Below are 16,769 nucleotides of genomic sequence, written 5' to 3'. Positions count from 1 at the left end.
AAAATGGCACTTACCTTACTTCCTTTGTTCTCTAACTCTGTAGGGGTTATTTATGTCTACCTTTTCTGTTACATTATTATACTTTACTCTCCCAACCACTTGGTACAACGTTTTGCACAGAGAAAGCACTCAATAAATATGATTGATTAATTCATTGAAGTTAAGCATTATGGCCTAGTGGATAGCACATGCGCCTGAGAGTCAGAAGGTCATGGGTTCTAATTCCAGCTCTGCCACTTGTCTGCTGTGTGACCTTGGACAAATCACTTAACTGCGCCTCAGTTCCCTCATCTGCAAAGTGGTAATAAAGACTGTGATCTCATGTGGAACAGGGACTGTGTCACACTTGATTATCTTATATCTACCCTAGTGCTTAAGACAGTGCTTGACAAAGAGTAGCACTTAAGAAATACAAAAATTATTATTTTCATTATTAGTAATCACATTTTACATCAGGCACACACCAAAAATCAGGGGTGTGGGCAATGAAAGTCAACTGCATTGAGAGAATCACCCCATAATTTTGGGGGTGAGAGTTGAATTTCACTTAAGCCCCTTTAGCAATCAGAGTCACCAGTCGATCGATCATTCATTGAGCACTGCCAATACAAAAAGCAGTGTACTACATAATTGAGAGTGAACGATAATGTAAGTACACACAGTGCCTACTCTCAAGAAGTTTATGATCTAATTGGGGAGAAATATAAAATAAATTACAGATAAAGGAAGCAGCAGCACATAGAATCAACTATTGATTGACTGACAGCGTGTAAAAATATGTGCATATGTCCTGTAGTAGTGGGGAGAATCCTAAATCCTTAGAGGGTTTGAACTCAAGTGCTCTGGTTATGCTGAAGGGAGGGGACGTTAGTTGACAGTCGATTTTAGCGTAAACTCCCTGAGGCCAGGAGTTGCTTCTACCAACTCTTTTGTATTGAACTTTCCCAAGTGCTTAATACATATGAGCATGAGTTTCACTAACATTTTGAAAGAACCAAGCACTAAGATTCTTCAAAGATTAATCAGAGCTGTACTTTGCCAAGAGATATTTGGTTATGTAATCTCTATTTTCTTGCCAGAAAAAGGCATCTAGAATTCTAATCTCCAACTGGCACCCTTTGCTACGTCTAATCTTGGACCGCATGTCAATGCTGGTGAGGTTGTTGATGTGTAATTGCATTGCAGGACTACATGTGTTTCTTTGCTTGTTTACCATTCTCCTCCACCTCACCTCACTTAGTTTCATTACCACCGCTTTATTCATTCGTTCACTGCATAGAAAGGTGTCAGGCTAGAGTGAATCCTCCCTGTAATTGCTTTCAGGATCCAGAATTTCTACAAGCTTGGGAGGTAAAATGTCTGCAGCCAAGTGGCAGCTGCTAAATTGCTTGTAAAAGGGGGAAGGGAAGAGAATGTCCTAAGCAGCCTCCACGGCACATACTACTAACAGAAAAGAGGCTAGGACAGAGGTTCTGACAAACCTGAGAAGCAGCACTGCATAATGGATAGAGCAGGAGCCTGGGAGCCAGAAGGTAGTGGGTTCTAATAATAATGTTGACATTTGTTAAGTGCTTACTATGTGCAGAGCACTGTTCTAAGAGCTGGGGTAGATACAGGGTAATCAGGTTGTCCCACATGAGGCTCACAGTTTTCATCCCCATTTTACAGATAAGATAACTGAGGCACAGAGAAGTTGTGACTTGACCACAGTCACACAGCTGACAAGTGGCAGAGCCGGGATTCGAACCCATAACCTCCGACTCCCAAGCCCAGGCTCTTTCCACTGAGCCACACCCTGGCTCTGCCACTAGGCTGCTCTGTGGCCTTGGGCAAGTCGCTTCCCCCTTCTAGACTGTGAACCCGTTGTTGGGAAGGGATTCTCTCTATCTGTTGCCGAATTGTACTTTCCAAGCATTTAGTACAGTACTCTGCACACAGTAAGTGCTCAATAAATATGATTGAATGAATGAACTTCTCTGTGCCTCAGTGACCTCATCTGTAAAGTGGGGATTAAGACAGTGAGCCCCATGGGAGACAGGGACTTTGTCCAACTGGGTTTACTTGTATCCACCCCATCTCTTAATACAGTGTCTGGCACATACTAAGTGTTTAACAAATACCACAATCAGTATTATTAACCTGATTATCTTATATCTAATAATAATGTTGGTATTTGTTAAGAGCTTACTATGTGCAAAACAATGTTCTAAGCACTGGGGTAGATACAGGGTAATCAAGTTGTCCCATGTGGGGGTCACAGTCTTAATCCCCATTTTACAGATGAGGTAACTGAAGCCCAGAGAAGTTAACTGACTTGCCCTCAGTCACACAGCTGGCATGTGGTAGAGCCGGGATTCAAACCCATGACCACTGACTCCCAAGCCCATGCTCTTTACAATGAGCCACGCTGCTTCTCTGCCCAGCAGGATTTAGTACAGTGCTTAGCTTGTAATAAGCGGTTAAGAAATGCTACAGTTTTGAGCTCCTTTAGGGCAGGGCTTGTGTCTTCTGGGTTCTTAGTGCGTTGACTGCTCTGCACGCATCCAATTGCTCCATGAATACCATGGCTTTCTTGTTTTATTATTATTATTATTATCGGTATTAGTTATGACAATAATAATAATAATGCTTTTGTTCATGTAGTGGTCCCATATGGCTCTCCCTGGAGAAGGAGGACTCACTTGGCAAAAAGGGTGTTTGAGCAAAGTAGGGGAAATTTTCTTAATCCCCCACAAGCACACATATACATGATTAAAGTGTTTTTGAAAAAGCCTGTGACAGCAAAAGAGTTGGTGTAAAAAACTGAGCTCATGGTTTATATATTCCAATGCTCTGATTACACAGAACTCTGGATGTAATGGGTGAGTGTTCAAAACATCAGATTTCAATAATAATGAATGGAAAGAAGCACAGCTAAGGAAAGCCTCTTATATCCTAAGCCTTATAGCAGAGTCCCTGTCAATTGAGGGAAAGTTGGAATAATAACTAATGGTTGAACATTGAAATCCCATGCTCCTGGGATTTCACATCAAGTCATTAAACACTAAAATAAGCAACATGCCTCACATGTCTCAACCACATTTTGGTACACATAGCCCTTGGCTAATCGAAAATCCTAACCCTAAGTTCACTCCTAAATTTGATCCTAAAAACCAAGCTCCTATTCTATTCCTGACCCGAAGTTGCAGGATGGAGCATAACGTGTAATCCAACAGCAGGTTTTATATCTAGATACATTGGTCATTTTCATCTTCTATTTCATTTTAATGTTCTAGGTCCTTCCCTGATATAGCTGAGGATGGCTGTGGGGAAAAGGAGCCAAGGGATTCATGGGAAGACCTGAAATGCCTCCTAACATCCGGCATTAGCGTTCTATGGAGGTACTTCGAAGCAAGATGAATGATCGGTGGTACCCAAAATATTGGTCTTGTCTGCCCAGGGCAACCATGCTAATGTAACCATTCTAATCCTTCAAAAAATGTATCTAGTAACTTCCCAAATCAGGGGATCATATTGCCACTCTCCCTACATACAAAACTTTATTAAAAATCCCATCCCCTCCAAAAGACCTTCCCTGATTCTGCCCCCTTTTCCCTTACTCCCTTTCCCTCCTGCATTGCTTATGCACATCCTTATCCTTTAAGCACTTGATATTCACCCTACCTTCAGTCCCACTGCATTTATATACAAATTCATAATTTATCTATTTCTATTAAATGAATAAATTTCATTTTCTAGACTGTAAACTCCTTGTGGGCAGAGAACCTCTCTGCCGGCTCTTTTGTATTGTACTCCCCTGAGCACACAGACAGCTCTCAATAAATACCATTTATTCATTGGCACTTGAGGACCATTTAAAGAAATAAAAGTTACAATTGCGTTTTCAATGATGGCATTGAGACTTCAATTTCCTCAAATTTCTGAAAAAGATATTGCTCACTCTGTCAGAATTGTGAAGTCTTTGTCCAAACCAATCAATCAATCAATCATTCAGCAAGTTCAGATCACTGCACTAAATAACTCGGGGGGTAGTCAACTTGGTAGACATGATCCCTGACCTCAAAGATCACACAGTATAATAGGGGAGACAGACACTAAAATAAATTACATATAGGTGAAGCCACCTATTAGGAAGATATGTATATATGTGCTGGGGAAGAGAGTTAGGAGTAAAGACTCAAGTGCACATGTGACACAGAAAGGAAAGAAATAAGATGAACAAATGAAAGAGTACTCAAGGATGGCTTTCTGGAGGTGATGTGATTTTAGTAGGACTTTGAATATGGAAGAGTAACGGTCTATCAGATGATTTCCTCAACTGTAAAATGGAAATATCTGTTATCTTTTTACTTAGACTGTGAGCCCTGTGTGGGACTTTGTCCGACCTAATGAATTTATACCAATCCCAGCACTTAGAATAATATTTGACACATGGTAAGTGATTAACAGATGCCATAAAAATAAAAAGAAAACACAATTCTGATCTTCTGAGACACTCTTTCAGCTCAATAAACTGAGATTGTCATCAAAAATCTCTGTATCCCACAATCCCATTGGTCCCTGGAGCACCCGCCTAGGATGATATAAAAATGCTTCTCCCCCTCAAATGGCTCTCTGAATCAGCAAAGTTCTGACTTGACAATTACTGTGCAGAAGGCTAAGGAAATAGACCAGCCTATATCTGGACAATCCTAAACACAGGAGAGGCTCTCCATTGGGAAAACAGAGCTTAATGCAGTCACTAAATTCCGTTACCTATGCGGCAATGTTTAAAATGGTAAAAGACTGAATCGGGATGGCCAGTAAGCTCTCTGGGAGACTGAAAAAAAGGTATGGTATCACATGGCTCAATGAAAGGAAGGGAAAGGAAGGGAAGGGAAGGGAAGGGAAGGGAAGGGAAGGGAAGGGAAGGGAAGGGAAGGGAAGGGAAGGGAAGGGAAGGGAAGGGAAGGGAAGGGAAGGGAAGGGAAGGGAAGGGAAGGGAAGGGAAAGGGAAGGGAAGGGAAGGGAAGGGGAAGGGAAGGGAAGGGGGAAGGGAAGGGAAAGGAAGGGAAAGGAAAGGAAGGGAAGGGAAAGGAAGGGAAAGGAAGGAAAGGGAAGGGAAAGGAAGGGAAAGGAAGGGAAAGGAAGGGAAGGGAAAGGAAGGAAGGGAAAGAAAGGAAGGGAAAGAAAGGAAGGGAAAGAAAGGAAGGGAAAGAAAGGAAGGAAGGGAGGAAGGAAGGAAGGAAGGGAGGAAGGAAGGGAGGAAGGGAAGGAAGGAAGGAAGGAAGGAAGGAAGGAAGGAAGGAAGGAAGGAAGGAAGGAAGGAAGGAAGGAAGGAAGGAAGGAAGGAAGGAAGGAAGGAAGGAAGGAAGGGAAGGAAGGAAGGAAGGAAGAAGGAAGGAAGGGAAAGGAAAGGAAGGGAAAGAAAGGAAGGGAAAGAAAGGAAGGGAAAGAAAGGAAGGGAAAGAAAGGAAGGGAAAGAAAGGAAGGGAAAGAAAGGAAGGGAAAGAAAGGAAGGGAAAGAAAGGAAGGGAAAGAAAGGAAGGGAAAGAAAGGAAGGGAAAGAAAGGAAGGAAGGAAGGAAGGAAGGAAGGAAGGAAGGAAGGAAGGAAGGAAGGAAGGAAGGAAGGAAGGAAGGAAGGAAGGAAGGAAGGAAGGAAGGAAGGAAGGAAGGAAGGAAGGAAGGAAGGAAGGAAGGAAGGAAGGAAGGAAGGAAGGAAGGAAGGAAGGAAGGAAGGAAGGAAGGAAGGAAGGGGTGGGGCATGGGACATTTAAGAAAAGCAAATGACAAGGGATCCCTGGTGAGGTGAGGGTCTAAGAAAGGAGTGCCACTGTCTTCTCATCTCCTGGCTGGCCCACCCAGCCCAGTCTTGTGGCTTTGTGGAATGAAAACTGAGTAAAGGCATATCAGGGAGAGTAAAAATTTTGGAACAAATTGCATACCTCCCCCATGCCTTTGGAGCAGTCTGGATAATAATTGTGATACTTGTTAGTGCTTACTATGTGCCAAGCAATGTTCTAAGCACTGGAGGAGATACAATTTAATCAGGTTGGACACAGTTCCTGTCTCACAGAGGACTCTTACTCTTGTCCCCATTTTACAAATGAATTACCTGAGTCACAGAGAAATAGGTTAAACATGTGGCAGAGCCAGGATAAAGGGCTGGGGCTGAATAGGGAGGAAAAGTTGGGGCAACAGGCAGACAGATGTCCAGTGCAATCCTTGTGACATCCTTCTGGTCACAGCTGGCATGCTGACCTATGCCATTCATTCTACACACTGCCCTGGGGCTACCTCCCTCAACCTGGTCATCCCTGTCAGCTAGGCTCTGCTCCATGGGGGAGGAGCAAACATGGTGCTGAAACCAAAAGTAATGAAGAGTTGGAGGGGGCCAAAGGCTAGGTAGACAAGAGGATGGGCGAAGACAGCCCATGCACCTATAGGGAGTATGCATGCTTGGGATAAGGCACTGGTCCTCATTTCCTCCCATGGAGGTGCCAGCAGGAGGGTGGGTTGAGGGATGAGGACTAACTTATGGGCAGCACAGAAGAAAAGGTTCTGGACTGCCCCCAGAGTGAAGGATTGCCTCTCCTCATCCCTATCCCCTAGTAAATGTCTCAGGAAGGAAAAAGTCAGATTGGTGTCTGTCCCCCATTATTCAGCCAGGAAGAGCTGATTTGTGGACAGGGACATAATTAACATGGACAGGGGCTGGAGGGCTCAGGGAGGGCAAATGTTTGGGCATAAACCCACTTGATTCAAAAAGAAAATTGATTCCCTGATAAAAATCAGATCATTGAAAGTTTACTAATCTTTCAAAACAAGGAAAATAGACATGGCTGTTGGAGACCTTCCATGAATCTCGGATCTACCGCATATTCCACAGTCAACAGTGAGAGCCATTCTACTAACATAATATAAGTGCAGTACTTTACATCAAGTGCAAGACAGGATCACAATCAACAAGATATTCAGCAATCAAGTTAGATCTTGATCACCAAATTGGTGCTCATCATATCACATGTTTGCTGTGAGAGATGTGAAAACATGGGACACAAAATTGCAGGTTCATGGTGGGTGGAAATGGGGTAACTGCCAACAGAAATTCATTAATACACAATGAAGCAGAGTTAATACACAGTGAAGCAGACTTCAACTGAGGGAACTTAGCAGTGGAGGAGGGGTTAGAAAATGGCAGCAATGACAGATTAGTTTGAAAATAGGGAACCAGAAATGGGGTGACTGTTTTGGAATAGAATCTTCAGGATTTTCATGGCATCAAGAAGGAGAGACAAAAATGGTATCGCATACTCTGTGTAACAAATGCAAGATTGCAGCAACTGGAAATATTTATCAACTTACAGAATGGCCTAGTGAAGAGATCACGAGACTGAAAGTCAGGTGACCCAGGGTTCTATTCCCAGTTCCAGTATTTGTTGCTGTGTGACTTGGGAAGTCACCTAACGTTATTGTGCCTCAATTTCCTATATTTATCTATAAATAGGGCTAAAATACCTGTTCTTCCTCCCTCTTAGACTGTGAGTATTGTGTAGTTCAGGGATTGTATCCGATCAATTATCCTCTATCTACCCTACTGCTTGACACCTAGTAAACCCTTAGCAACCATTATCACTATATAAAAGATGCTGAAGGGAACAAGAGACCTTTTTCCTCTCAGCCAAAACCTCAGAAACAGTAAAATATTTTGCAGTGATAAATATCTATATCTATATCATCTATATCTACATGGGTATATAGAAAGATGTGCATCTCTCTCTCTCTCTCTCTCTCTCTCTCTCTATATATATATATATATAGGTATAAATAGATATACAAAACCAACCACAAAAAATTAGTTTCATGATATTAAAAGTTAACTGTAAGAGCTAACATAGTAAAATGTCTAACAATCTACAAAAATCACTTGACCACTGTGATATTTTGGCTCAACTTGTAACAAACTGACCTATCATTCTGAATAATGTATTTGTTGTGAAAAGAACTGCTTGAGTTTCTTTTATGTTCACTTTGAGTTATAACAAACATTAAGGCATCCTTTTTTGTGCATACGTAATGCAAATCTAAGGCAGAGTGTATTTTAATCATTCTGAGAGATGATTCAGAGGAAAAGATCTACTGACTTCAGGGCTTTATGTGACTCAATTCTGAAGCTGAGTAGTAGGCCAGAATGGAAGGAAAAAGGCACCACATCAAAATGTTACATAGAAGAGAGAGCAATAAAATCAATCAATTGATTTATTAGGAAAGAACCCTCTCCTAAACCACATGGTGTCCTTACTGTGTCGAAGGCATGTGTCTCATCTTCCCCACAGCTATACCTCCCACAGGAATTAATTATTCATTTCCATTGCGACTGACATTCAAGGTTTTTGAAGGTAGTATTCATTAAGGGAAAGAAATGGGACAGGGATGTGTCTACTTCCTTAATCAGATGTAGTGACTCCCACAGTTAACACAGCCTTCAGGTTAGGGGGGATGGGATTGAGGAGGAGGCAGGCAAGGAGCAGCAGCACCCAAGTCTTTGTGGATGATTTGTGCCATGATTCGTGACATGAACATTCCTTATTAGATTATCTTTATTACTCACCCAGGTGCAAAAACTATTGTTATTTTGCTGAAATTCTCCCCAGATAACCGCTACTGTCATGCAGCTGACATACACATACTGGGGGATTTGGTATCCTGGAAGGTTGTCTTGTCTCATGCCATCGAGTCGTCTCCAACCCATAGTGACACTTTGGATAATTCTCTCCCAGAATGCCCCATCTCCATCTGCAATCTTTCCGGTAGTGTATCCATAGAATTTTCTTGGTAAAAATATGGAAGTGGTTTACCACTGTCTCCTTCTGTGCAGTAAACCTGAGTCTCTGTCCTCGACTCTCTCCCATGTGGCTGCTGCTCAGCATAGGTGAGTTTTGATTTATAGCAGACTAACTATCACTGGTTATCCACTGCCCGAGCTAGGAATGGAATGGGTATGCCTCTGCTTAACTCTCCCTGCCATAGTCGAGACTGGTGGAGTACTGGGAACTCTCCTGATGTGACCTGAGTGGGGCCTGGAAGACTAGCTGGATTTTATTTTCTAGAAAGGGCCCTAAATTTACAGCATCCTTCATCAACTATAAATATGTATATATATAAATACAAATTTATGTATAAATATAAATATGAGAGCTCACCTCCTCCAAGAGGCCTTCCCAGACTGAGCTACCCCTTTTCCCTCTGCTCCCTCTGTTCCCTCTCTGCTCCCTTCCCTTTTCCCCCTTCACCTCCCCTCAGCTAAGCCCCCTTTCCCTCTACTCCTCCCCCTCGCCCTTCCCCTCCTCTCAGCACTGTACTCATTTGTTTATATTCTTATTACCCTATTTATTTTGTTAATGAGGTGTACATCTCCTTGATTCTATTTATCATGACTATGTTGTCTTGTTTTTGTCCGTCTGTCTCCCCTGATTAGACTGTGAGCCCATTACTGGGCAGGGACGGTCTCTATCTGTTGCCGAATTGTACACCCCAAGTGCTTAGCTCAGTGCTCTGCACACAGTAAGTGCTCAATAAATACTATTACATGAATGTATGAATATAAATATGATCATAAGGACCCCTGAAAGAGATCATTTTCTTCACTATCTTCATTGGAGAAGAGGCAGCAAATGCAAGAACCATATACTGTTTTACAAAATAATAGATAGGTGTCTATGGGTTCCAGATCACTGGAACCCATAATGTTTTTTGAAAATTGTCATCTTGCAATATATGATTGCAAGAGTTTAAAATAGGAGGGGAGATTTTTAGATTCTTGCCATGTGAGTTGAGTATATTTCCTCTACACCCTTTCACAATGTCAACCCAATGAGGCCAGCTCTGATATCTTAATGTTTCCAAAGAAAAAGCTAACACAGGAATTGGACAAGGATTGTCTCTATCTGTTGCCGAATTGTACATTACAAGTGCTTAGTACAGTGCTCTGCACAAAGTGCTTCCTACACTCACTATTGAGAGGAGAGAGACAGGAGCAGAGGAAGAATTGGAGAGGAAGAAGGAAGAAAGAAGGAAGACTCTCAGGCAATATGGGGAGAAGGGCCTTGCTGAAGACAAAGGCTGAGTAAAAAAACCATGGCATAGTAGAAAAGCAGCATGACATAGTAGAAAACCAGCATGTGGATAGTGGGTAGAGCAAGGGCTTGGGAGTCAGGAGGTCATGGGTTCTGATCCTGATTCTGCCACTTGTTTGGTCTGTGACCTTGGGCATTTCACTTCACTTCTTTGGGCCCAAGTTACCTCATCTGAAAAATGGGGATTGAGACTGTGAGCCCCACATAAGACAAGGACTGTGTCCAACTCAATTTGCTTGTATCCACCCCAGCACTTAGTACAGTGCCTAGCACATAGTACTTAGCAAATACCATTTTTTTAACTTGAAAAAATGACCAGGGCTAGGAGGAAGTAAAGAAAGAGTATGTGAGGAGTCTCTTAAGAGGATAATGACCTCAGTCTGGTAGTGTTAAGAACAGTTAAGTCTCAAAAAAAGTTTTTAAAAGTAGTAACATGTGGCCCATTTTATAACCTAAGGATTTTCTAATATGTTGCACAAGGACCTTTATTGGAAAAGTCCTGATTTCTATGTGTATCGCAGTTCTAAACACCCATTTGAAACCCTCTCTAAATATTTAAATATGCGTCATATAATTTGGTAAATAATACATCATTTAAAGCACTTGTAAAGATTATATTGCATTCGATGTATTTTTAGGCCATTAAGTGCAAAACAAATGTTAAATGATAACAAAACATCCCTTTTATGTAAATAATTGTATGTCAGCCTATGTTAAACAATATAAGCTGCAATAGCACATGAAGTCCACATGCTCCCCAGCAATGCTCATTTCCTTTATGTGCAGTAATGGTTATAATGTGTACTTATTTGTCAGATCCCTTTCTATTCTCCATCTACACCCAGTCCCTTGGAGAACTCATTCAGTCCTGCTGCTTCAATTACCATCTCTATGCAGATGATTCCCAAATCTACCTCTCCAATCCTGACCTCTTTCCTTCTCTGCAGTCTCACATTTCCTCCTTCTTTCAGGACATCTCTATTCTAATGTCTCGCCAACACTTCAAACTTAATGTGTCCAAAATAGAACTCATCATCTTTCCACCCAAACCCTGTCCGCCCCTTGACTTTCCCATGACAAAGTAAAAATAATGAAAGTTCAAAAACAAAATTAAATATTCCTGGTATTGGGAACACGTGTAATGTGTCGTTCATCTGCCTTGGCTATGCCTTGGCTGAATCCACCTTTTCAAGTATGTGTATTTGTCTTAACATGGTTGTTCACCTGTAGAGTATTGAAGCACATGGCTGATGGTAAGACAGGTCACGGTGAGAAGTAGCTGCTTGAGGGAGAGTGAGGAGCATTTCAAGGTGGAAATTCCAATGGGGAGAGGGAAGAGAGATCAATAATGGTTACCTTCAGCCAGAGTTGTGCTGTTAATTTCATGTCCATAGAAATGATACAAGCAAGTTACTCCTTCACCTAACTACTAGAGACCCCAAAAACTGGATGATCCTTTCAACGAAAGATGAGGGTGTAAGCATTTTCATGAATTTTAAGCTCCTGGAAAGCAGGGATTTTCTCTATATACTTCCCCTAGTGCTTAGTATAGGCTCTGCACACAGAAGACATGTAATCCACACTGGATTGATAAATGTACATATTCAAAGAAGTAACAGATTTGGTGAATAAGTTTAGAATACATCTCTTGATTTACCAATGAAATTGTAGTACCACTTTTTCTATGTGGTTCCTAATAACCCTAATATCCCTTAGGAACACTTTTGTAGGCAATAGGGAAGCAGTATGTCCTAGTGTAGAGATCATGGACCTTGGGAGTCAGACACCAGGGATTTTAATTCCAGCTCTATCACCTGCCTGCTCTGAGGCCTTAGGGAAGTCATTTAATCAGTCATATGTATTGAACCCTTACTGTGTGCAGAGCAATGTGCTACTTACTTTAAATGTTCTTAAAGTTTCTGCGTCTGCAAAAAAGGGGACTAAATACCTGTTCTCCTACTTAGATTGTGATACCCATTGGGCAAAGGGACTGTGTCTGACCTGATTATCTTGTATCAACCCCAGCATTTAGCAAAGTGCTTGTCACATCTACATCTCCTCCCCATTCTCTCCCCCTCCCTTCAGGCTCATATCTCTTGCTGCCTCCAAGAGGTCTCCACTTGGATGTCTGCCCACCACCTAAAACTCAACATGTCCAAAACTGAGCTCCTCATCTTCCCTCCCAAAGCCTGTCCTCTTCCTGACTTCCCTGTCAATGTCGACGGCACAACCATCCTTCCCATCTCACAGGCCCACAGCCTTGGTGTCATCCTTGACTCAGCTCTCGCATTCACCCCACACATCCAATCCATCACCAATGCCTGCTGCTCTCAGCTTTACAATATCCCCAAGATCTGCCCTTTCCTCTCCATCCAAACAGCTATCTTCCTGGTACAAACTCTCATAATATTCTGACTGGATTATGGTGTCAGCCTTCTCTCTGTTCTCCCTTTCTCCTGTCTCTCCCGCTCTAGTCTATTCTTCATTCCACTGCCCGGATTATCTTCCTACAGAAATGCTCTGGGCTTGTCACTCCCCTCCTTAAAATCCTCCAGTGGCTGCCTATTAACCTCCGCACAAAAAAAAAACTTCTCACTCTGGGCTTCAAGGCTCTCCATCATCTTGCCTTGCCCCCTCCTACCTCTCCTCCCTTCTCTCTTTCTACTGCCCACCCCACACACTCTGCTTCTCTGCCGCTCACCTCCTCACTGGTCCCCCGTCACGTCTATCCCGCCTTCAACCTCTGGCCCACATCCTACTGTCTTGGAATACCTTCCCTCCTCATCTCCCTCTCTTCCCCTTTTCAAAGCCCTATTGAGAACTCACCTCCTCCAAGAGGTCTTCCTAGACTGAGCTTCCCCTTTTCCCTCTGCTCCCTCTGCTCCCTCTCTGCTCCCCCTTCACCTCCCCTCAGCTAAGCCCCCTTTCCCCCCTTTCCCTCTGCTCCTCCCCTTCTCCCTTCCCCTCCCTTCAGTACCGTGCTCATTTTTATATATTTTTATTACCCTATTTATTTTGTTAATGAGGTGTACATCCCCTTGATTCTATTTATCATGCTTAAGTTGTCTTGGTTTTGTCCGTCTGTCTCCCCCGATTAGACTGTAAGCCTGTAAGTGGGCAGGGATTGTCTCTATCTGTTGACAAATAGTATATTCCAAGTGCTTAGTACAATGCTCTGCACATAGTAAGCACTCAATAAATACTATTGAATGCATAGCAATTGCTTAACAGATAACACCATTACTATTATTATCATTAGTATTATTCCTTGCTATGCCATATGCCTGCTGCTGCCTGCCTGCTTGATCTTGATCCAGTTACTTGTTTTCTGGGCCTCAGTTTCCTGATCTGTAAAATGGTGATTAAATATCTGTGTTTTGCTCTGCTGACTGAGCTTATTCATTCTTTCATTCATTCAATTGTATTTATTGAGTGCTTACTTTGTGCAGAGTACTGTATTAAGCACTTGGAAAGTACAAGTTGGCGAAAGATAGAGACAATCCCTTCCCAACAATGGGCTCACAGTCTAGAAGGGGGAGACAGACAACAAAACAAACAAGTACACAGGCATCATGCAGTAGATGTTAACAAATGAAGAAATTCCTAGAGAGATCCTCCTGGGTTATCCAACAGCATTTTAAACTTGATAAAATCAAAACTAAACTTCTCTTCTTCCTTCCTAAAATCTTTCCCCTTCCTGGCTTTCCCCATACTAATGGCAACACCACCTCCCTCCTTTTTCCATAAGCTTGCAAACGTATTATTATAGTAATTATTATTATGACATTTATTAAGCACTTACTCTGTGCCAGGCATCGTACTAAGCTCTGGGGTGGATACAACACAATTTGGTCAGATATAGTCCCTGTCCCACGTGGGGCTCACAGTCTCAATCCCCATTTTACAAATGGGGTAACTGAGGCCCAGAGAGGTGAAGTGACTTTCCCAAGGTCATACAACAGACATGTGGTGGAATCAGGATTAGAATCCATGACCTTCTGACTTCCAGTCCAGTGTTCTATCTACTACACCATGCTGCTTCTCAGTAGTGTCTTTGATTCTTTTAGGCTATTGAGTCTTCACATTTTGTCTGCCTTGTTCTTTGTCTAAAATTTGTGGATATCCTACTTTGTCTTCGTCCTTAGGACCACCTTTACAATTCAAACATTATTCATCTCCCATTTGGAAGAGTGTAACAGGCTTTTCCCTCTTCAATTTATTTCACATAAGCTCCTTGTGGGCGGGTGTCTGTCTGCCAACTCTGTTTTCTTGTACTCTCCCAAGCACTTATTATAGTGTGAAGCAGCATGGCATACTGAATACAGCACAGACCTGTGAGTTAGAAGGTCATTGGTTCTAATCCTGGCTCTGCCACTTGTGGGATCTTAAAGTCACTTCACTTCTCTATGCCTCAGTTACCTCATCTGTAAAATGCAGAATAAGACTGTGAGCCCAATGTGGGACAGGGACTGTGTCCAACCCCATTTGCTTATATCCACCCTAGGCTTAGTTCGGTGCCTGGCACACAGGAAGTGCTTAACAAATAGTGTTATCCCCTCCCCACAGCACTTGTGTATATTTGTATATATTATTTATTAGTCTATTTCATTAATGATGTGTATATATCAATGTTTCTATTTATCTTTTTGTTGGTATTGATGCCTATATACTTGTTTTGTTTTACTGTCTGTCTCCCCCTTTCAGACTGTGAGCTCGTTGTTGGGCAGGGATTGTCTCTGTTGCTAAGTTGTACATTCCAAGCACTTAGTACAGTGCTCTGCATACAGTAAGCACTCAATAAATACCATTGAATATGTGAATGAATAATTATAGTTATTATAGTAAGCGCTCAGTATATATGATTGATTGGTTGATTAATATGAGAAAGTGTTCCCTTTCTAATCGTGACTGGAATACATTGCTTTCCTCCTCCAAAGTGTCCAATGGCTCTACATTGTTTGTTTTATTAAACCAAAATTCCTTACTTCAATTTCAAGACTCTCAGCTCACTGTGGACAGGGAATATTTCTATCAATTTCATCATATTATACTCTCCCAGTGCTCAACACATAGTAAGTGCTCAATAATACTGTCTCTCAGTCTCAGGATTTCTGCTTCCATCCTTCACTCACAATTTCCCCTCTGGAATGATCTCCGCCAATCAGCTATGCCAATCTATATCCCTTAACTATTCCAAACCTGTCCTCCCAAAAACATTCCCCGATTGATCCTGATATCAGCCCTCTCAGTCTGCATGCTGTTTACTTCATTGTTGTTTGCTTTTTCACACAGAACATCTTTATGTCTGTTCCCTAACGTAAGTGTGGTATATTACTCAGATCCATATAAGGCTGGAACTGTGTCTTTTACTTCTTTTTTATGTTTCCCACATGGCTTATCCATATATGAGCATGAGTGTGACTGAGAGTACCTATTCATAACCACCTATGTATATTCATCTAAGCATATTTTCCTCTGCATATTCATAATATCCATCTTGAGGCACAGTTCTACTTGTACATATATAGCTAACTTCTTTTGTGCATAGATATGTAGACCAGTAGATTTGCCCTTGTCTTGTCATGTGCTGTCAAGTCATCTTTGACCCATAGAGACTCCATGGACACATCTCTCCCAGAATGCCCCACCCTTCATCTGCAATCATTCTGGTAGTGTATCCATAGAGTTTTCTTATTAAAAATACAGAAGTGGTTTACCATCGCCTTCTTCTGTGTAGTAAACTTGAGACTCCACCCTTAATTCTCTCTTATGGCGCTACTGCCCGACGGAGAGGAGCTTTGACTTGTTGCAGATTGCCTGCCACTCGCTAGCCACTGCCCCAGCTAGAAATGGAACGGATAGGCTTCTGCTTGACTCTCCCTCCTGTAGCCTAGAATGGTAGAGTACTGGAAACTCTCCAGATGTGATCCTGAGAGGAGACACTTACCCAACCTGACCTAAAATTATGGAGACCTGGGTGGGAAGGGAGAGAAAAGGCAGAATTATTTGGCTCAGGAGAAGGGACAAGGTGGAAAGTTTCCTTCCAGGGGTTGAAGGAAGGGAAAGATCGGAGTGTATTTCTCCACCAATTGAGTGGGGATTGGGGATTTCACCACATGGGAGAGGAACAAGAATGAGTACTCAAGAATACCTTTGATTTATTGATTGTAATGACAAGGGGCCCTTGTCATTTGGGAGGTATAGGGTCAGGGAGGATGTTGGGGGGGTGGCAGTACAAGAGCAGAGCAAGATCACACAGGTTTTGCCACATGGAGAAGGGAGGAGATTTTTTTCTGTGGTAGGTACCGAGGGACAGGGGTTTTGATATCATGGGGACTTGGACCTTTTTGGTAGTGGTGGGTGGGGCGAGAGTGAGACGTCAGGTGAAGAATGAACAGGTAAATGAAGGCAGGTAGGAGCGGGGCAGCTTGTAGTGTCAGAGAAAACCCCAGAGCACTTTGTGAGGATCAAGCAATATTTATTGGGTGCTTACTGTGTGCAACACAGTATTAAGCACTTGATTCCAAGCAAAGATCTTCTGCAGTCCCTTGGATCTGTTCTCATTAAGCCCTTTATTCTTCATCCCTCCCCCACCTTCCAGTTCTCAGACAGATATTCATCTATAATTTATGTTAATGTCTGTCTCACCAGTT

General features: G+C 42.4%; 1 non-coding gene across 1 annotated transcript; it reads right to left on the bottom strand.

The window, feature by feature from the left end:
- Nucleotides 1-15,917: 15,917 nt before the first annotated feature.
- On the bottom strand, nt 15,918-16,055 carry LOC114815934. The gene has a single exon (XR_003763732.1). It is a non-coding gene; the product is annotated as a small nucleolar RNA SNORA7 (small nucleolar RNA).
- Nucleotides 16,056-16,769: the final 714 nt, after the last annotated feature.

This window comes from Ornithorhynchus anatinus, chromosome 1, assembly GCF_004115215.2.
Source record: "Ornithorhynchus anatinus isolate Pmale09 chromosome 1, mOrnAna1.pri.v4, whole genome shotgun sequence".
Taxonomy (NCBI): Eukaryota; Metazoa; Chordata; class Mammalia; order Monotremata; family Ornithorhynchidae; genus Ornithorhynchus; species Ornithorhynchus anatinus.
This window is presented reverse-complemented; position numbering and strand designations above follow the sequence as displayed.